Source organism: Rhinatrema bivittatum, chromosome 5 (assembly GCF_901001135.1).
Source record: "Rhinatrema bivittatum chromosome 5, aRhiBiv1.1, whole genome shotgun sequence".
NCBI lineage: Eukaryota > Metazoa > Chordata > Amphibia > Gymnophiona > Rhinatrematidae > Rhinatrema > Rhinatrema bivittatum.
The window spans coordinates 356,974,060-356,997,474 of NC_042619.1; the positions used below are offsets into that span (position 1 = coordinate 356,974,060).

The 23,415-nt window shown below is 42.5% G+C and overlaps 1 protein-coding gene across 4 annotated transcripts in view; it reads left to right on the forward strand.

Moving 5' to 3' along the window:
- The window catches only part of CARS2 (cysteinyl-tRNA synthetase 2, mitochondrial), a 217,729-nt gene that overhangs the window by 39,229 nt on the left and 155,085 nt on the right, over positions 1-23,415 (forward strand). The gene's annotated exons all lie outside the window — the stretch shown is intronic.

Here is a 23,415-nt window from a genome sequence, read left to right on the forward strand (position 1 = left end):
TCCCGGACCCCCGCTGGACCACCAGGGACTTTTGGCAGGTCTTGGGGGGGTCAGGAGGGTGGGGGTTGTAGTAAATTAATTTTGGAGGTCTTGGGGGGTGTCAGGAGGGGGGGTTGTAGTAAATTAATTTTGGAGGTCTTGGGGGGCGTCAGGAGGGTGTGGGGGGCGGTTTGTTAGATTTTTACTTTTTTATTAAAGATTTGTCTGCGAGCCCTGGACACCCGCTGGATCACCAGGGACTTTTGGCAGGTCTTGGGGGCGTGAGGAGAGTAGGGGGTTGTAGTTAGTATGGCTCTCACGGAATTACATTTTAAAATATGTGGTGTTCATGGCTCTCTTAGCCAAAAAGGTTCCTGACCCCTGCTCTAACCTCTATCCTCCACTTATCTATGCTTATTGTTGGTTCAGTTTTGCTCCAGTTTATTTGGGTCAGTGTTCTAGAACTAGTTCCCCTGAATGTTGTTGCTCTAATGGGCACAACACTACAGAGCTTTAAGTCATCACTTATATCTGATCTGAAAGTGCCATAGCGGTGAGTTTTTGGCCAAGCCACAAACAATGGTATAGCCTTTTGAGGGATATAGCTTGTCTGCTTCACCAGTACTAACTTCACCCAATGGGAAGTCAAGGTGCTGAAATTAGTGACCCTTCCACCAATAGGAAACTTTCTAGCAGACAAGAGATGTCAAATAGATGTGTAGGTATGAGCTCCTTTCAACAGTGCTGTCTGCTTCAAGTTCTAATCATACACCTCTATCTCCTAAAAGATGGTAATGTCAGTGAAAGTAATAGGGCTCAAATTTGTCTTAACCCATGGTGCTGAAAGCCAACTTGGAGTTCAATAGATGGCTGATTATAACTACAGGCCCAATCTTTATCTTCTTTCTGCTTACACCGGCTCTTTTCCCAGGTAGGGGGCAGCAAACCACCCACAAAGGTCTCAGCTTCCAGCGGGAAATCCCTTCAATGCCATGCGAGCACTATTAGCTTTGGAAGCTCCACATGCTAGTAGAGGCCAGCTTGTCACTACTGAGGTTCCCCCTGGGGCCCCTGACTTCTAACAGATGCAGGCAAAAGGAGTATTTGAAGGCTTTCTCATTAAAGATGTGAGCTATCAGGTACTCCTAGATGTTGTCATTGCCAGGTCCCCTCACTCACCTGCAGTCCTTATAATGGAGAAGGACCCACACAAACAGAGTTTGAGTGAAATTACCTAAAGCAAGGTCAGAATTTTCAGTTCTATCAGCTGTTTTCCATCCAGACTTAAAATAACACTAAGTGGAGTAGATAGGATAAATACAGAAAATTAAACCTAGAAACAAACACCCAGACGTCTTCTAATACACAGGGCTTTTATAGTAACAAAGAAGAGTGTTTTGTGGTGAATGAAAGGCCTCACTGTCTCTGATCAGATGTCAGCTAAGGTGAAGATCTAAAGCCAATACAAGATAGGAAGAGGTCTCAGATAATTAGTCAATCATCCATATACACACATGATTTTTTACACCTAATATTTTGCATATTGGCCAACACTGCACCCACTCATATAAAAAAAATATGTATAACATTTCTAAAAAGGCACCGTCTGCCCATATATAACTTAAATGTATGTATGTACAAGTTTCATGCTAAATAATGCTATTTTGTAAAAGTGCATGCATATATTTTATGTGCATAAAACCTTTCCTCTTGTATGCATATTTACAAATTGCCTTTAGGCCGGGCAAGGGCATGGCCAGAGGCCTCCGTAGGGCCACTAGGCCAGGGGATCGCACTTGGCCGATGCGCGCAACCTACGCCTGCCCAAAGGCAGGCGCAACTTGTAAAACAAAGGTTAAGGGGGGGGGGGGCGGAAGGAAAGTTCCCTCCTAGGCCGATTTTTGGAGTGGCCTCGGAGGGAATGGGGAAAGCCATCGGGGCTCCCCTAGGGCTCGGCGCGCGCAAGGTGCACTAGTGTGCACCCCCTTGTATGCGCCAACTGTGGATTTTATAACATACGTGAGACTGCGCGTGCATGTTATAAAATCAGGCGTACATTTGCGCGCGCCGGGTTGCGCGCGTACAAATGTACACCCACGCGTACGTCTTAAAATCCGGCCCTATGTGTTTCTTGAGATGGGGTGACCAGAACTGCACACCCTACTGAAGGGTGCAATTGCTCAATAGTCCGATACAGAGACAATATGGTATTTTCCGTTTTATTCTCCATTCGTTTTCAGATCATTCCTAACATTCTGTGTGCTCTTTTGACTACCACTATGCACTGAGCTGAGGATTTCCATGTATTGTCCACAAGGACTTCAAGGTCCTTTTCCTGGGTATTTACTCCCAACAGAGAATCCAACATCGCGTACCTGTAGTGGGGATTATTTTTACTTATGTGCATCACTTAGCATTTTTCTATATTAAATTTCATCTGCCATTCTGTTGTCCAGTCTCCTAATCTCACAAAGTCCTGCAATTCTTTGCAAAACGCTGCCGTTTTAATGAATTTGAATAATTTTGTATCATCTGCAAATCTGATCACCTCTCTCGTCGTCCCCTTTCCCAGATCATATTAAACAGCACAGGTCTCCATATCGATCCCTGTGGTACTCCACTAACAATCGGTATATAAAAATAATAATAAATACTCTCTGTTCTGGCCTTTTAATCGGTTACCAGTCCACAATAGAACACTGCCTCCTATCCTATGACTAATTTACTGAGGAGTCTTTCATGGGGTACTTTGTTAGATGCCTTTTATCAACCATCTCATGTTTACATAGCATTGAAAAAATTCTGTAAGATTGGTAAGACAAGACTTCCTCTTGCTAAAACCATGTTGTCTCTTCCCCATTAAGGTAAAGAACAAAACCAAAATGATTTTTGCTGTTCAAAAATAGTGACTCAAACTAGTATGTATAATACAGATAGCTATAGAAAATATTTTATAAAGTTAGACACAGAGAGTATGTTTAGACATTCTGCAGTAGCATATATTTTCACAAACCCTGAAAAATAATATGATATTTTATTATATACTCTCTTACTTAGAAAACTAAAAGAGTGAAAAGGGCTCACTTATTCCAAGACACTGTCTACATAATATGCAGTCATCTTGAGTCAAAATACGCAATTCAATCCTGAAACAGTCTAAAAATGGAACATGAAGTTTGTCAAGCTATAAATATACATTTCTGCATAGTAAAATATGAGTGCTTAGTTGTCAGCGTTTATGACTGTCTTGTTGCTTACTATTCACTGCTTCATCCCCTTGAGAAAGCCAGTGATTGGCGAAACAAAGGTCCTTTATAGGGGTTTCAATTTTATGCGACTAAACAGCAAATTCTTCATCTTCCAACTGATGTCACAATCATTTAAGCCTTGTATCAAATTTAGGCTGCGTTGACTGGAAGGCGTAAACTGTTTTGGAAGCACTGCTTGAAGTATTTTTCATCTAGCTTAACCTCTGTTTTCAGTAAAGCTTAGTACTCAGTGAATAATGTGTTCAATACAATAATGGATTTTGCTACATCTTAAAGTTCAGCAGACTGTAGATGGACTATTTTTATATTTATAGCTTGACAAACTTCACATTTATTTTTTGGACTATTTTATGATTGAATTATTTTGATTCTTTAGAGTGGTTTTTGGCTCAAGATGATTGCATATTATGAAGCAGCCAATGCTGCCTGAACCAATTTTTGGAATGATTGAGCCGTTTTCATTCTTTTAGTTTTATAAAAGATTAACAAAGCACCATATTATTTTTCAGAGTTCTTGTGGAAATATGTTATTGTAGAACATCTTAACATATGCCAACTTTTTTTTCAAGATTTTCTTTAGCTATCCATACTTTACATGGTAATTTGATTCTCTTCCCCAGTAAGCCATGTCTGTCTATATGGCCAGAGATATTGCTTTTAAGAATGGCTTCTACTATTTTGCCTGGCACCAACATCTGGCTCTCCAGTCTGTATTTTTCCAAATCTCTCCTGGAGCCCTTTTTAAAAATCAGTGTCACTTTGGCCACCTTCCAGTCTTCAGGAATCGTGGCTATTTTAAATGAAAGGTTATAGATTACTAGTAACAGGGTAGAAATATTTTAGTTATTTTAGAAATCTGGGGTGGATGCCATCCAGTCCCAGTGATTCATTATTCTTTAGTTTGTCAATTTGATATATTACAACCTCCATTGCCACATATTTTTGCTTTAGCTGCTCAGAATCTTCATGTTATGCCTATCGGTCACAGATGGCTGCGACCACATGTACTTATTTCTTGCACTACTCTCCTCCCCTCCTTGAGTCTGCTCGCGGCGCGGGCCAGTCTACACCGCTGCGTTCCCTGGGACTCCTCATGGCGGCATGGACGCTGTTACCACCCTCCACGACTTCGGGCCTTCCTAGGCACTTGTGTGCGCGTCACCGGCCCTGCCTCTTCGGCGGGAACCTCTGGGGTGTCCCTGTTTGATGTCATGGGACTGCTGTATTTAAGTTCCACCTTCACCCCCCATATAGCCGACTTGGCAACAAGGTCCTTACGTGTCTACAACTCCTGCCTTTGTGTTCCTGAGACTACGCTGCCTAGCCTTGCTCCTGGACCCTGTCTGACACCTGCTCCTTGCGCTCCCCTGGCCTACCCCGCTCCTTGGGCTGGCTCTGCGCCTCTTAGGTTCTATCTTCTACTTCTCTGAATTCTCCCTGGAATACTGCAGCAACCTGTGAGTTCCATGACAGGGCTTCCCCGTTCCTCGGGGTTGTGTAGTATTCTACATTGACTGTTGGTGCCTCCCCTCTCCTCAGGGCCGCGCCTACAAGTATCAAGAGACTCTCAGAGCTTCCCCCGCTTCTCGGGGTTGTGCTCCCAGGTATCACCGTCAGCACCCCTGCTCCTTGGGGTTGCTTCTATTCTAGACTGCCAGCATTTCCCTATTCTCCGGGACACTGTCTACATCTGCAGCAGAGATCTGGCTCAGGCTTTCCTGCCCCGCGGGTTGGCCTGCATGTTTGCATTAACGCTCTCTATGATACACAAGCTTCTCCCCTCAGGCTGCCTTCCTGGGGAACCTCCTGCATGGCTAGTCTTGCGCCTTCTGCTCAGTGGTCTACCGGGTGCCTCCTCCAGGGTCTCAGCCCAGGTACTGCCTCCAGCCTGCCATCCTACAGGGGTTAACCTCCTGATCCCTGGGGACTTCTCCTCACTGTGCCCAGAGCTCCCTGCCATACCTATAACTCGCCTCCCGATGATGCAGACCTGTGGGACTCCTCCCCATAGGTAGCAACAACTCGCATCTCGGGCCAAGGGTCCACACACCCATGAATCATAACACTCCACCATTAAAGAATGTTTCAGGTGTAAGTATGTTCCCAACAACCTTAACATAAGACTTGCCATACTGGGTCAGACCAAATATCCAGGTCACAAATATCTGGCAAGATCCCAAGGGGTAGATAGATTCCATACTGCTTATCCTTATCCCAAGGATAAGCAATGGAGTTCCCCAAGTCTACCTTAATACTTGTTTATGGGCTTTTCCTCCAGGAACTTGTCCAAACCTTTTTTTTAAATACAGTTACACTAATAGCTTTCATCACATCCTCTGGCAACGAATGCCAGAGCTTAATTATGCATTGAGTAAAAAAATATTTTCTCCTATTAATATTAAATGTATCACCTAGTAACTTCATTATATGTCCACTAGTCTTTGTACTCTTTGAAATGTTTACTCGTTCCACTCCACTCATTATTTTATAGACCTCCATCATATCTGTCCTCAGTCGTCTCTTCCCTAAGCTGAAGAGTTCTAATCACTTTAATATATATTTTTTAAATTTATACTTTTAGTTACAATTCTTTTATTCCTCACTATTGGGGAGTGTTATAACAGGTAAATATTGCTCAAAACACCAAATCAATACAAATGAGAGATATCTATATTATTTTCATCAATATCTCAAAACTATCATTATTACACTTAATTACTCAATTGTTTACTAGATTCTTTGTCTAGAAGAAAAGTTTCAAGATGTAACAGTTCATAGAATATAAATTTATGAGGTGGACCTAAGATGGCCGCCAGATAAAGACGCTGAGAAAACCTCTCACGGCAATATTTCTTTGCTACTACAATTTCAGCGATTTATATTATGCTACATTCAAGTCGCAAGGCGAAATTAAGAGGGGTAATGACAAGCTCACCCTCAAACCATCTTCAGCCACGCATCGAGGGCTTTTTTACAAGCAACATGATACAAGCGCTGGGAGGCTTGGTCGCTGAAGGGAGAGATGAGGAGCGGAATCTCTCCCCTCTGACCCTTTACACAACCTTAAGCCCCAGTGCGCTGACCAGACCCGTTCCCCCAGGACAGACAATGTAGCAGCTCGTGGAGTCAGCAGTGGCTTCTCCTGTTAATTTACAGGAGAATGTGCAGGTGCTGCAAAACCGGGAGAGAAGACGGGGCTCTGGTATTTGGACAACATGAGGCATGGAGCAGAAAGAAAGGAAGAGCAAAATCCTTGTGTAAGGGAAACAGCTACCCCTGGAACATCTGAACAAGGTAGGGGAACGGGCACAAATGTGAACTGGGGAAAGGAGACTCAAAAAGATCTCGCATTAGAGACTTTAAGATTTAATCCTTCTTCGACTACTATGGAAGATATATGTGGAGCATTAAAATCGATTGAATCTTCCTTGATATCGTTGTCGCAAATAACAATGGATACTAAAAACCAAGTCTTAATAAATACCAGTTTATTATCGACATACAATCAAAAAATGGAAGAAATGGATAAAAGAATTACCACAACAGAAAAGATCTCACAGAACATAGTAAAATCAGAATTGATGGTTAATAGAAGATTAGAAACTTTGGAAAATGCTTTGAGTTCACAATTTGAGGGTTTTAAATTTTCCATTGATTAACATGTTTTCACCTATGGAACTCTTTAAAACATACATGCAAAAGATGTTAAAAATTTCGGAATCAGCATTTCCAGTTATAACTAAAATTTACTATTTGCCACAAGTTGCCTCAGGAGATCAAATAGAGAGACATCAACCTACATCGTTGGATATTTCAGAATTGTTGGAACTTTCATTTGATATCGAAGTTACCCAGAGGAGACCAATTTTGGTATCATTTGCATTTGTATCGGAATGCAATAATATCTTGAAATTATTTTTCTGAAAACAGACAATCTTTGTTTTATGGCCATAAGATCTGGATTTATCCAGATCCGACCAGACCTACACAAATAAAAAGAAAATATTTTCTTATGCTGAGACCAGAAGTACTGAAGTTAGGAGCAAAATTTATACTATGTTATCTTTGTAAATGCTCCATATATTATAATAATACTATGTTTTCTTTGAGATAGAACACTTAAGAACATTTTTGGAGTCTCAAACCCAGAAGATCCACATTCGTGGATCGCATTAGAGATATATTTCATGTTCTAAACCTGATGACTTTTTTCCAATAAGTTTAATTTTCTCTTTTGACTGATTTGCTCTGTTATTCCTGTCCTCTTCAACATTTCCTTTATTTAGGTACAAGCAATTAATGAGAGATTTATATTGTCTGTATTGCTTAAAGATTGTACTGTATTTCCCTAGCAAGATATAAATGCTTGTTATATATTTTAACATTTTTGAAAATAAAAAATTAAAAAAAAGAATATAAATTTATTCCTTGCAAGTGTTATACAACACCTACACGGAAATATTAATAAAAACATCGCACCTAAGGCTAAGACCCTTTCTTTTAGCAACAGAAATTGCTTTCTTCTCACCTGAGTGCTTTTTGCGACATCAGGAAAAATCTAACTTTTCCTTCCACAAAATAAAAAGTCTTTATTTTTAAAGTATTTGTGTAAAACAAGATTTTTATTCGTTTAACAAACAAAAGTAACCAGAAGTGACTTGTTGGAATTTCATCTAATGATGCTTCCAAAAAAGATGTTAAATTAGGGCTACCTCCTTGAATCACATCAAGCTTATCCTCTTGAACATCATTATTAACTCAGGATCGGGGAACATAAAATAATTTGGAAATCAATATCTCTTTACTGGATGAAATTTGCAATACCTCTCCCAAATATTTTTGAAGTAATTCAGTTGCTGATAACATCCTCGTAACAGGAAAGTTTAAAAAAACGGAGATTCTAACTCTCATCCCGTTTTCCATACTTTCAAGCTGTTGCGAGCGCAGCCTTCAGGGGCTGATGGTGTGGGCTCAGTGTGCATCACTTGGCTCTTGGGAGAGCGGAACCCTTTGGCTACAGGATGGCTCAGGTCGGGACATGAATCACACCCGTGATGAGGTGTGTGTGCGGGAATGTGCGTCACAGGAGCTAGGAACACAGGACTACAATGTAGGTCTCTGGCTAGGACTAGGAACTTGGAACATAGGAACTTGGAAGTCTCATGGAGGATGACATGGGGCTTGGGACTCTTAAGGAGTACGTCATGGAGCTTGGGACTTGGAACGTGGAGAAGTAGAGCTTGGAACGAAGAGATGAAGACTTGGAACATGGAGATGAAGACTTGGGATGAAGACTTGGAACGTAGAGATGAAGACTTGGAACTTGGAATGTGGAGACGAAGACTTGGAATGTGGAGATGAAGACTTGGGACGAAGACTTAGGTAAGGAAGGCGAGTCCCTCAGACGCCCTACACAGCACATGGGGCTGGTCGCGGACCACACTGAAGATTTAAGTGAGGAACAGGACACAGGCAGGGATGAGCAAGACTCTCAGGCGCCCTACTCAGCATGTGGGGCTGGTAGCGGACCACACTGTCCCCTTCGTGCCCTACACAGCCGGAAGGCTGGTCACGGACCACGAGGAGATCAGGGTAAGCTCAGGAAGTCTCATAGCACAGGGTAGTGGAAACCCCTCGGATCCTCCAGAGTCTGAACTAGGAACAGATAAAAGCTTGAAGCTCGGAGTAAAAGCAGGATATCTCCGGAGGCACGGGTCCCACCGGATCTGGAGCATTAGGACCGGAACAACATCAAAGGGAGACAAAGACATTACAGGGTGAGGACTCACAGGCCTCTTGGAACTAGGAACTTAGAACATCTAGGAACTTCTAGGAACATCTAGAAACATAGCTGACTGCAGCACTTGGAACATGGAACTTCTTGGAATGGACTGCAGGACTTGGAACATGGAAGTTCTTGGAACGGTCTGCAGGACTGGACTCATGGACGTCTGGACTTGGAGCAGAGATCGGGAGCTGGTCTCATGGACATCCGGAACAGGACTCATGGAAATCCGGACTTGGAACGGCCCACGGGATCTGGACTCACAGACGTCCGGACTTAGAGGAGACATCTGGAGCTGGACTCACGGGTACCCGGACTTGGAATAGACATCAGGATCTGGACTCAGGAACAGGTCATCAGATGAAGAGACGTCTTCAGGAGCATCTGAGCTGATGCGAAGACAAAGCTAGAATGAAGCAGGGCCCCCTTATAGGGCTGAGAGGGCAACTCCCTGGGAGAAGCTGCTAGGAGGATCACACCTCTCTGTCCCTTTAAGAAGGGGAGAGAACCGCGGGCCTGCCCCTTAGGAGGAGCAGGAACAGGAACAGGAAGTTCAGAACCCTGGACAGCGGCTTCCTTGCTGCTATGCAGGGAGGAGGGAGCGGAGGAAGCAGACCTCGATGACGTCGGCGGCGTCCTGCCGCATCGGGGAGAAGAAGACTGGGCCTCAGGCAGGCCCCAACGAGGGAGTCGGCATCCAGGCACTCCAGGTGAGGCAAGATGGCAGCCGGGCCGCGGGAGCACCCGGCGTTGGCCGCCTCAGGTGAGGCCCCGGCTTCAGCTGCGGCCTCTGTGCCGTGAGGAGCAGCATTGGCAGCAACCAAGGCTGCGGAGGTAAGGCCCTGTCCGCGTGAAGCGCAGGCAGGGGCGAAACACAAGCTGACTTTGTGTTACAAGGCTATTTTTAACAAACGAAGTGCTTGCCAATTGTAAGTTGGTAATATGTTGATCAGTAATTGTGCTTTGATTTTCCAATTTATTTAAACGATTTTACATGTTCCTGAAGCACATTCTTTATCTCAGTATTAATAGATCCAAATTGAGCCATAGCCTGCTCTAATAATTTCTCCATATTATTAACTGACCTCCACACATCAATTAAAGTTATATTTCTTAAATCAGATACTTCCACACTTTTCCAACTTCCCACCCTCAGTTACAACCTCTAAGTCCCCAATATTATCTCTAGAAGATTCTATTACTGAAATCACATTTGAATTTTCTAAATCAACATTAGTCACAAACTCTAAATTTTGAGGTGATGAATGTGGGCCAGGACTCCGTATGGAACTTGATGAAAAGGATTGGGGTTTGAGGAATCCAAATTTGCTGTTCGAATAATGTGTGTCCATAGGACCCCTTACCGTAGAAGTAGATTGTATCGAAGGAAACACCTTTATCTTCCTTTTCCTGCCCATGTGTATTAAATGTGGGTTCTTTCCGACAGATGAACTCGACAAGGGACACGCCCCTTTGGCAGTGTGCCGGCAGCTGCGCACCGCAGGCCCCTGGTTTTATGCCAGTAAGCATCCTGGATAGATGACGTCACAGGTGGGGCGTGTCAAAACGCTCGTCAGACGAATTAGATGGTAATACCATTCTGGCAGTCCCTCTGGTCAATTCCCCTACAGGTGGGACTTCTCTCCAGCTGCACTCCCAAGTTCTAATCACGTTAGCCTTTATTCATATTAGAATTGTTCCATCCCCTTTATCATTTTGATTGCCCTTCTCTGTACCTTTTCTAATTCTGCTTTCTCTTTTTTGAGATGTGGTGACCAGAAATGCACACAGTGTTCAAGATAAGGTCATACCATGGAGTGATATAGAGGCATTATGATAGTCTCTGTTTTATTCTCCATTCTTTTTTTAATAATTCCTAGCATTCTATTTGCTTTTTTGGCTGCTGCTGCTGCACACTGAGCAGAAGAATTCAACGTGTTATCAATGATGACACTTAGATCCTTTTCCTGAATGGTGACTCCTAATATGGAATCTTGCATTGTGTAGCTATAATCTGTATTACTCTTCCTAAGTACATCACTTTGTACTTGTCCACATTAAATTTCATTTGTTATTTGCACACCCAGTCTTCTGGTTTTCCAAGGTACTCTTGCAATTTCTTACAATCATTTTATGATTTAACTACTTTGAATAATTTTGTGTCACCGGCAAATGTGATCACTTCACTTGTTGTTCCCATTTCCAAGTCGTTTATAAATATATTAAATAGCAGTGGTCCCAAAACGGAAACTTGGGGCACTCCACTATTCACCTATCTCCATTGCGAAAATTTACCATTTAGCTCTACTTTCTGTTCTCTGTCTTTTAACCAGTTCTCAATCCACAATGGGACACTGTCTCCAATCCAATTACTTTTTATTTTCCTAAGAAGCGCATGTCCCACTCATTTTAAAATCTGCAATAGTAAAACCAATCACGACAAAACCACAATCCAGTTCATATGATCTTTCAAACCTAAGACCTATTTCTAATTTACCTTCTATCTCAAAAATCCTTGAAAAAGTAATTAACAATCATCTAACAGATTATCTTGAAAAGCACAGCACCCTGTATCCGGCACAACATGGATTTAGAAAATATTTTAGTACTGAGACCTTTTTAACTTCACTACAAGATATTATCCTCAGAGGATCCGATAACAGCCAAACTTACTTCCTGATCATGCTAGATATTTCAGCAGCCTTTGATACAGTTAATCATAAAATCCTCCTGGATAGTCTAAATAAAATAAGCATCAAAGACTCTGCACTAAAATGGTTTAACTCTTACTTAAAAAATAGAACCTTCAAAGTAAAATTTCTTGATAACTAATCACACCCAATTGATCTCCAGTATGGAGTACCACAGGGATTGTCTCTATCTTCAACCCTTTTTAGTATTTAAATGCTTCCATTGTGCAGAATTCTATCAGGCCTCGGTCTAACACATTTTGTCTATGCTGACGACGTTCAGATTTTAATACCGATGCAAAAATCTGTCGACCAAACTCTTAAGATCTGGGACATATACCAATCAGCCATTGAAAAAGTACTAACCCAAATGAATCTTTCCCTATGTGAATCGGAACCAGAATCGGTTCGGATTTCCGTTCCGATTCACATCTCTACTAAATACAACTAAAACTGAAATTCTATACATATCACCTAAATTAAGCAAGACAAAAGAACTTGAAATTCAAGAAACAGCTAAAAATTATCCCATCTCCCTGGAAGTACGAGATCTAGGAATCTTCATAGATTGCGAATTCTCAATGAAAACTTGCTTTAAAAAAATCATAAGTGATGGCTATTTGAAATTAAATATCCTTAAAAGATTAAAACCTCTTCTATTCCCAAAAGATTTTAGAACTGTTTTACAGGCACTTGTCTTGTCAAGATTAGACTACTGCAATTCACTATTTTTAGGCCTACCAGCAAATGTTACAAGACCATTGCAACTTCTGCAGAATTCAGCTGCTAGACTTTTGACAGGAACTAGAAGATCTGAGCATATCACCCCAATATTGAAGGAACTTCACTGGCTGCCGGTCAAGTACAGGGCCCAGCATAAAATCTTGTCCCTAATTCACAAAACGCTCTACAATGAAAAAATTGAATGGTTAACTTCACTTCATTTCCATATCCCTTCAAGAATTACTAGATCAACCGGAACAGGGATATTGCCAATTCCTTCCCCTAAAATTGCGCATATAAATAATGTAAGAGAAAGAACTCTCTCTATTGCTGGACCCTAACTATGGAACTCTTTATCACAAGAATTACGATTGGAAGCAGACATTAAATTATTTAAAAAGGGCATTAAAATATGGCTATTCAAACAAACCTTCCAAGAGCTGTTAACTTAATGATTTCAAACTACTGATTTTATACCAAGGTAATGTATATTTTTGATTATATTATCTCTACTCTTTATATACTACCTCTCTAATTGTTTAAATTTTATGATTATTTTAACTTACTATTTTTTACTATTTTATTTATTTACATTACGAAACTATGTATCTACTTCCTTTCTTTTGGAAATGCAAATATTTTTAAATGAATATTTAACTACTGTAAACCGATTTGATATGCTTGCATGATAAAACAGACATAGTGCTACATAAGATGTATGTAGATGTACATAATTCCACTGTATATAGTTCCTTTGTATGCAGTTCCTATGTATTCAGTCTTTACTGCCTTTCCATCTCCTCCCTGTCTCCACACTCTTCTCTCATCCCTCTTCCCTTTCTTGCCTGCCCCACCTCCCCCTCCCCTGTTTATTGTAATTTTCCTCCTTTCTGTTCATTGTAAACCGGCATGATGTGTTCCACGAATGTCGGTAAAGAAAAGTTCATAAATAAATAAATATATAAAAACTATTAAATAAAATAAATAAGATGACTTTCATGAGGGACTTTGTCAAATGCTTCCTGGAAAACCAGATACACTATATCAACTGGCTCACCTTTATCCACATGTTTATTTATGCCTTCAAAAAAATGTAGCAGATTAGTGAGGCAAGACTTCCCTTGGCTAAATCTATGTTGGCTTTGACCCATTAAACTATGCCTATCTATATGTTCAGCATTTTGTTCTTTATGATAGTTTCTACCATTTTGCCTGGCACAAATGTCAGACTCACTGGTGTGTCGTTTCCTGGATCAACCCTTGAGCCCTTTTTAAAGATTGACGATATATTGGCAACCCTCCAGTCATCAGGTACCATAGATAATTTTAATGCTAGCTTACAAATTACTAATAGCAGGTCCTCAATTTCATTTTTCTGTTTTTTCAGTGCTCTGGGATGTATACCATCTGTTCCAGGTGATTTGCTACTCTTTAGTTTGTCGATTTTCCTTAGTACATCTTCCAGGTTCTCTGAGATTTGTTTCAGTTCTGCAGAATCATTGCCTTTGAATATCATTTCTGGCATGAATATCTCTCTTACATCTTTCTCAGTGAAGACTGAAGCAAAGAATTCATTTAGGGGGTCATTTTCTAAAGGTTTTCTCCCATTTTGTGTCTATGGGAAAACTGCTTAGTAAATGACCCCCTTAGTCTGCTTTGGCTTTGTCATTCCTAAGTGCCCCTTTAACCCCTTGATCATCTATTAGTCCAACCGACTCCCTCACAAGCTTTTTACTCTGAATGTACCTGAAAAAGTTTTTGTTATGAGTTTTGGTTGGTTTTTTTTTTATTCTTTCTTTGCCTTCCTTATCAACTCTTTGTATCTAACTTACCAGTGCTTATCCCTTTTCCATTTCTTGAAAGATGTTCTTTTAGCTATTATAGCCTTTCTCACCTCACTTTTTAACCATGCTGGTAGTCATTTAGCTTTCTTTCCACCTTTTCTAATGTGTGGAATATATCTGGTCTGGGCTTCCAAGATGGTATTTTTAAACAACGTCCTTGCCTGATGTAAACTCTTAACCTTTACAGCTGTTCCTTTGTTTTTTCCTAACTGTTTTCCTCATTTTATCATAGTTACCTTTTTGAAAGTTAAATGATGTCACAATAGATTTCTTTAGTGATCTCCCTCGAGTTATTAAGTCATATTTGATCATGTTAGATTACTATTGCCAAGTGGCTCCAACACTGTTACCTCTTACACCAAATCTTATATTCTACTAAGGATTAGATCTAAAATAGTTTCCCCTCTTGGTTCTTGTACCAGCTGCTCCATGAAGCAGTCATTTATTTCACCTAGGAACTTTACCTCTCTAGCATGTCCTAATGCAACATTCACCCACTCAATACTGGGGCAATTGAAATCACCCATTATTACTGTGCTGCTGTTTTTGTTAGCGTTCCTAATTTTTTTTAGCATTGCATTGTCTGTTCATTCTGGCCAGGTGGACAGTAATACACCAGCACTGTATTTTATTCCCTTTTTCACCTGGAATTTCTATCCATAAATATTCAACATTTCATTTTGATTCCTGCAGAATATTTATCCTGTTATCACTCCTCCACTGTTTGATCTATCCTGTCATTTTGATATATCATTTCATTCTCCTTGTCCTCCCTGAATACTCCTTTTGCCCTTTGGTCATCTAGTGGCCCAATTGACTCCCTCACAGGCTTTTTGCTTCAAATGTACTTGAAAAAAGATTTTGTTGTTAGTTTTTGCCTCACTGGCAAGCTTTTTCTCAAAGTCTCTCTTGTCCTGTCTAACTACCATTTTATATCTATCTTGCCAGTGCTTATGCGCTTATCTGTTTTCATCATTTGGGTCTGCTTTCCATTTTTGAACAATATCCTTTTGGATTTAACTACCTCCTTTACTTCACCATTAAAACCACGCTGGCAGTCGTTTGGTCTTTCTTCAAACTTTTTTAATGCATGGAATACATTTTATCTGGGGTTCCAAAATGGCATTTTTAAACTATATCCACGGCTCATGCAAATTTAACCCTTGCAACCACTTCTTTTAGTTTTGTTTCTAACTAGTTTCTTCATTCTATCTTAGTCTCTTTGTTTAAAGTGTTATGCTACTGTAGTACTTTTATTTAATGTGCACCCTCCAATGATTATGTCAAATTTGCTTGCATTATGATTGCTATTGCGTAGTGGTCCCACCTCAGTAACCCCTTACACCAGGTCATAAGTTCCACTGAAGACTAGATCTAAAGTAGCTGCCCTTCCAAAGAGATTGCTAGACTAGAAGTTTGTGTAGCTGGAAGCAATAGAGTGGCACCCATATAGCTGTGCTGCATGCCGGTAAGGAAGGCCACTGGGTGAGAAAAGAGAAGGCCAGATAGAAGGCCTCTGTAATGACAGTTTGTGTACTTTACCTTTTTGCATGACTGATGGATCTGGACCTCGTGGGTTGGGAAGGCCTAGGCAGCATACAGTAATGTCACTACCCTCTCCAGAGGCAGAGGGAGTCAGAAGAAGAGGGGTATACAAAGTTTGTGGCAGACCAATAGTAGCATAAGAGAGATGTGGAAAGAAATGAGGAGCATACCCAGTCTTTGTTACAGGACGAGCCCTTGACCACTTATACCAAACCATCTACATCTGATGTCTTGAGACAAGATGTCAATGATAGGGAAGGGAGGGAAAGGGAAGAAGTCAGATTTTCTTACAGCTGATGAGATGAGATGAGATGTTTTATATTCCAGCCGAGAGCCACATGATGCTCCAAAATCATAGAGTAGCAGATCTGCCTCAGGGAAATGGTGCAAGAAGAACTGCAGATTATAAAACAGGATTCAAGGTCTTGGCCTGATACTGTGGTCCATGATTTCTGTCTGGAGGGAGATGCTTCAGTAGATGCCTCCATGCATAAAATGCACCTTAGCAGCCACAGGGCTCCTGGATGCTGCATCCCCTGCATTTACAGCAACACCCCCACCATTTTTTAAATTTATTTACAGGATTTTTAGCCTGCACAATCCAAAGTTTTTTTTGGCAGGTTACAATAAATACATGCACAGTAATTCATAACACAAATAAAAACAGGTTACAGCTAATAAATTAAAAACAAAACAAATCAAAAGAAGAATCTCCAATCAGAGAAACAAACAGTTGAATACAGTTAACTAACATCAGCCCCCAAATGCTTGCATCAAAAAGAAGGCCTTTACTTGCTTCCTAAAAGTTAAATAATACTGAGTATCCCTGATTTCATCTGATAAACTATTCCAGATTACAGGACCCGCAATAAATAATGTTCTCTCCCTTGTATAATTTATGGCTATTGTTTAATTGATGGCATGTCTTAACAAGTTATGTATGGTCTTTTGATCTTGTCCTACCCTCAGAGTTCACTGTCTAGTTCTGAATTCCTAGACAGCTAAACCTTGTCTTCTCAACTTCCAAATATCGTAGAACTCAGTTTTTAATGCCAAACAATGTTTATTAGGATGGAGAGAAACCGTTTCAATACTCATAGTGACTTGCAAGGTGAGAAGAGTAGCTATATAGACAGCAGCCTGATTAGCAGTTAGGAGTTCTGGAGCTCAGCATACGAAGACCACTGCAGTTTGTGGTAGAGGTTGTAGCTACTAGCAATTAAGGCAAACTAGCAGTATATAGGAAACAGATATAGACAATAAGAAATGAAAAGATGATGGCCTAAGAGCTTGGAGAGTTGCTAGCTTAGCTTGTAAGAGCCTGCTTTTAACTGAAAGTTAGCAGAAGGTTAGACAGTCCCAGACAATGTTCTGTCTAAGCTGCATACACATCTTTTCCTATGGGTGTGTACAGCTTTTCCTCCCCAGCACACAAAAGCCAGTGAAGCTCATCCCTCCATGGCCCAAAGTGAAAGACAACATACCTAGCTGTGGGCCATGGGGGGGGGGGGGGGGGGGTGTCACAGTACCCTGCCGTGGGATGCCACAGGAGCCCAGGCAGGGCTGAAGTGAAAAAAGAGTGAGACCTGTCTGTGGGCCACCACCAGAGCCCAAGCTGATGGGGGCTCAGGTGAAGAAAAGAGAAAATGCAGGTTGCTGGTTGGGACGAAGTGGGGGGGGGGGAAAAAAAAAGAGACCCAGCTGCAGGTTGTCGCCAGAGCCCAGGCCGGCAGTGTTGAAGAATGAGCAGAGGCACAATTGTATGAGAGAGACTAGGAACCTGCTTGAATTGATCCCAACAAGTTAATAGGAGTATCTCTGTGCTGTGACCTACATGAAACCCAAATTGATAAGGATCCAATATGTGATGTTCATCTAAAAATGACTGGAGCTATTACAGAACACTTCTCAATCACTTTACCATGAAAAGACAGCTCGGTGGGAGGCTCCCCTTTTGTGTCCAACACCACCTATGATACCACCTCATTATCCTATGCCTCCAACAGCTCCAAGGATGCCTCCTCCAATACCTCTGAGGGAGGCTCCCCTCCCACAACCTAATGACCCAGCTGGAGGACCACGACCTCTTTTAACACAGCTTCATCTTTTATGCCATCTGGAGAAGCACACAAGTGCGGCCAGTCGTTCATCCTCAGGCTTCCAAAATGTCAGGAGCCCGTCTAGCCTCCAGAGCCCTCCAGCAGCACCCATTGCCACTAACTTTTGTGCCATGGCAATATCAAAAGCAACTGCAACCCTCTGTGCAGAAGCACCAGGCTTGGGCAGTCCAAGGGACTAAAGCCAATCCCAAAGGGAGAAGACTGAAAGTGTTCGTGGTAGTTGTGGGTGGATCCTTGGGCTGGTGGCAGATGACCACGCCCCCGGGGGAAGATCCCGAGAGGCACCACCGGTCAGGCTCAGAGTATGGAGACAGACACACACCAGTTCTTTTATTAAACAGTATTTGGAACCACCAGAGGTGACAGTAGTGAGCTGGAAGTGCCTGGCTGGGCTGTAGTCCCTCAGATACTGGAACAGCGATCCTGGATAACTGAGCTGTAGAGAAACTGAATATAGTGAGTAGGCAGGGTATGCAGAGTTCAGGAACAGAACCTAGATGGTAACACTCACACAATAGTCTCTTAGAAGCAGCCCATGAGCTGGAAGGAAGTAGGCCCTCGAGGAGCGAGTACCTGGTTCCAGGGAACGCTCTGAGAGAGAGATGATAACTCACTGGTGGTGTGGGCAGCGATGACTTTCTGGCAGAAGTTATATTCAGTAGCAAGTCCAGGAACGTGGGGCCCTCGAGGAGCGAGTACCGATTCCAGACTACGATCTGAAAAACAAAGAGAAAGCGGCCCCCAAGGAGCGGGTACCCCTGGTAAAGTCAGAGGAGGCAGAGTAGCAAGGTATGCGGAGAGCGAATCCCATCCACAGCGATACCTGGAGGCAGCTAGGTAAACCTAGTCCTTGCTAACTCTATTAGTTAGCGATTTCAGAGACCTTAAATATCCGGTGGAGATGATGTCACCTCAGGGGGATGTCCCTGAGGTTCGCGCCAGTGCTGGTACTTGAGTCGGGGCCACGCCGAGCGCCCTTAGGCTGCTGGGAAACATGGCGGAGTGCGGCGTCTAGCCGGTCCGGGGACGCTGGAGGAGAACGGCATGACACCGCGGCAGCCAAACGTCCAACAGGCAAAGAAGGAGTAGCCAAAGCGGTAAGGTGGGTGAAGTGGAGACGTCTGGCAGCGACGGTTGCAACAAGGACGGCACAGGCAAACATAAAACCTTTTGCTCTGCACAAGTATTAACTAGCTGTTGTAAATCAATGCACCTTCTTTGAAAACTTCTTTGTATCAGTATTCCTTTTCTCTACAGCCTGCTGGTAAGTCTGGGATGTATCTCCTGCAATTCCTTCTCACTCAGGTCGTATGTCACCTCTGCCTCCTGAGATGCCCTGTAAGATGAGTATCTTGGCCCTCTGGAGGAAGCAGGCCTTGGCTTTTGGCCAGTTTATGAAGCATATAGCAGGCTAGAAAGAAGTCACAAATCTTTGTTGGGTTGTAGAGATGACATTCTCCTGATCTTTCCAGGTTCTCTCAATGACTACCCTGGTCTGCCAGTAGGCTCTGTTGAAACAGACACCTGTTACAGTCTGTGGGTATACCAGCAGGATCATGAACCAGGTTTTAAGTGAATATCCTCTACTACTGCAGGGGACAAGCAAAGATCATAAGAACATGCCATACTGGGTCAGACCAAGGGTCCATCAAGCCCAGCATCCTGTTTCCAACAGTGGCTAATCCAGGCTATAAGTACTTGGCAAGTACGCAAAAACTACTACTGATCCTAGTAATAGCAGTGGCTATTTTCTAAGTCAACTTGATAAATAGCAGATAATGGACTTCTCCTCCAAGAACTTATCCAAACCTTTTTTAAACCCGGCTACACTAACTGCACTAACCACATCCTCTGGCAACAAATTCCAGAGTTTAATTGTGCATTGAGTGAAAAAGAACTTTCTCCGATTAGTTTTAAATGTGCTACATGCTAACTTCATGGAGTGCCCCCCTAATCCTTCTATTATCCAAAAGAGTAAATAACCGATTCACATGTACCCATTCTAGGCCTCTCATGATTTTAAACACCTCTATCATATCCCCCCTCAGCTGTCTCTTCTCCAAGCTGAACAGCCCTAACCTCTTTAGTCTTTCCTCCAGGGTAGCTGTTCCTTCCCCTTTATCATTTTGGTTGCCCTTCTCTGTACCTTCTCCATCGCAACTATATCTTTTTTGAGATGCGGCGACCAGAATTGTACACAGTATTCAAGGTGCGGTCTCACCATGGAGCGATACAGAGGCATTATGACATTTTCCGTTTTATTCACCATTCCCTTCCTAATAATTCCCAACATGCTGTTTGCTTTTTTGACTGCTGCAGCACACTGAGCTGACGATTTCAATGTGTTATCCACTATGACACCTAGATCTCTTTCTTGGGTGGTAGCTCCTAATATGGAACCTAACATTGTGTAACTATAGCAAGGGTTATTTTTCCCTATATGCATCACCTTGCACTTATCCACATTAAATTTCATCTGCCATTTGGATGCCCAATTTTCCAGTCTCACAAGGTCCTCCTTCAATTTATCATAATCCGCTTGTGATTTAACTACTCTGAATAATTTTGTATCATCTGCAAATTTGATTACCTCATTCATCGTATTCCTTTCCAGATCATTTATGAAAAGATCAAGAAGCACGGGTCCCAATACAGATCCCTCAGGCACTCCACTGCCCACTCCCTTCCACTGAGAAAATTGTCCATTTAATCGTACTCTCTGTTTCCTGTCTTTTAGCCAGTTTGTAATCCACAAAAGAACATCGCCACCTATCCCATGACTTTTTAGTTTTCCTAGAAGCCTCTGATGAGAAACTTTGGGGTAGATTTTATAACATGCGCGCGTGGTGTACATGTGTGAGTGCTACCTGGCGTGCGCACATGTACACCTGATTTTGTATAAAATCAGGGGTTTGCGCGCGCAAGGGGGTACACAGTTGTGCACCTTGCGTGCGCCAAGCCGCGCTGCCTTTCCCCGCTCCCTCCCTGGCCGCTTCTAACCTAATCTTCCCACCCCTTCCCCTAACTTCCCCCCCCCAGCCCTACTTTAACCCCCCCCCCCCCTGACTTTTATTTTACCTTTTGCGCGTGCCGGCAGCTTGCAGGCACGCGATCCTCCGGCACAGCAGTAATGGCCGATGTGTCTGAGGCCTCTGGCCACGCCCCCGCCCCTTTTTGTAAGCCCCGGGACTTACATGCATCCCAGGGCTTTACTCGCGTCGCTGGGCCCTTAAAAAAAAAAAAGGCCTGGCGTGCGTAACTCCCCTACGCGCGTAAGGCTTTGAAAATCTGCCCCTTTGTCAAGTGCCTTCTGAAAATCCAAATAAACTACATCTACCAGTTCACCTTTATCCACATGTTTATTAACCCCTTCAAAAAAGTGAAGCAGATTTGTGAGGCAAGACTTGCCCTGGGTAAAGCCATGCTGACTTTGTTCCATTAAACCATGTCTTTCTATGTGTTCTGTGATTTTGATATTTAGAACACTTTCCACTATTTTTCCTGGCACTGAAGTCAGGCAAACTGGTCTGTAGTTTCTTGGATCACCCCTGGAGCAAAGAGCAAAAGAAGAATAGCAGAGTGAGATATTCCGAGCTGGTACGAATTGAGGCTGTCCCCTGGTAGAGACTATAACAATCCTTCTGGGCCAAAGCAGTAAGATCACCTAGAGACAAAAAGGCAGAGGTTAGTTGCAGTGTCATTGTAATGAGAACCTCATAGAAACTAAACTCCAGTGATGAGACTTCCTGAAGCTGTCATGACTACAGCATTTTATTTGCACGTTTGCCTCACAGAATATCTAGAATTATCCTGTATTTATTGCATATATTTCAGGGAGATTTTTTGGATTTGATAGAGATGTTTCCCTACTGACAAGTAGGCATGAACTAGCCATCATGTATGGGTGAAGTCATCTACAGTGCTGACAAGAATTCAGTTTTCTGAGCTCAGTAAAAGTCTTACTGAGCATGTGCTAGAATTCCTGCATGTGCATGCTGTTTGGTGAGCTTCTCAATATTTCTTTGTCTGAGTGCTGCAGGGACATATCACAGTCTCTCTCTATAACTCTTCTATTTTTTAGGACCTAGTGTCTTGATGTGCTTCGTTGCTAGAATATGTTCTGCTGCCGCCTTGGTAGCCCATAAAACTTTTAAGTTAAAAAAATAACAAAACCCAAAACAAACAAACAAAAAAAAAAACCAGAAGAAAATAAGAAGATGTTGAGAAACACGGAGAAACCTAAGGCCCAAAACTCCATGGTTAGCAGTTCAAGGCCTGCATCTGTTGACACTGGCTGTCCATCATGGACATGTCCCCACCAAGGGGTTGGAGAGGCTCATACCAGTGAATCTTGGATTCAAGGACTGTGGTCCTCAGTAGAGTGTCACCTGCAGATCAACGACCTGAAAGTGCAAGGCACTCAGCATGCTATGAAAATTTTTTCTCTCCTCCTCTTGGGAAAGAGAATCCAGATGGACCACTAAGTGGTCATGTTGTATATAAATAAGCAGGGAAATACAGGCTCTTACACCCTCTGTCAGTAGGCCATCCAAATGTGGTGGTGTTCAGAACATCACAGTGCCCATCTTCAGGCAACTTATCTTTTGGAGATTCAGAATACATTGGTGGACTGCCTCAGCAGTGTGTTACAACCTCATGATTGATCCTTGGATGAAAGAGTTATGGACAGCATGTTCAGTTGCTGGGAAAAGCTGATTATCGACCTGTTTCCCTCAGAAGTCAACAGGAAGATCAGAAAGCTGTACTCCATGCATCCGAGCAGCTACAGATCAGCTCCTGATATTTTTTTGCTAAACTGGAATGTTGGCTTGCTATGTATGTGTTCATTGACTCCTCTGATCTCCAGGATTGTCCAGAAGGTCCTTTGGAATATTATGCAAATGTACTTTAAATTCTTTCTGAAAGTGATGTCTGCATTCCACATTAACCAAGCTGTTGTGCTACCTATGTTCTTTCCAAGACCTCATGCTCACAAAGGAGAACAGGCACCTCATTCCTTGTACTAAAAGAGTCCTGGCATATTACCTAAAGAGGACTCAACTTCACAGTCAAGCAGCCCAACTGCTCATGTCCTTTGTTCCCAATAGATGGCAGTTGCCAAACGAACTCTTTCCAGTTGGCCAGCAGATTCTGTAGTGCTGATTTACAGATTACAGGTTCTGTCAATCTCATCAAATGAGAGCCATGGCGATTTCAGTGGCTCATCTCAGGTCCAATTCTACTGAAGATGTCTGCAAAGCTGCTATTTAGTCATCAGTTCACACCTTCATACCCCATTACTGTCGTCTGGACAGAATGTCCCGAGGTGACAGTAAATTTGGGCAGGCAGTTTTACGCAGCCTGTTCATCTCGTAGTCTACTCTTTCCTTGGTTGGGTTCAGGTTGTTTTAAGTAAGTGCTTCCACTGCACAACCCTCAGCTTGGGACCCGCCATACCTA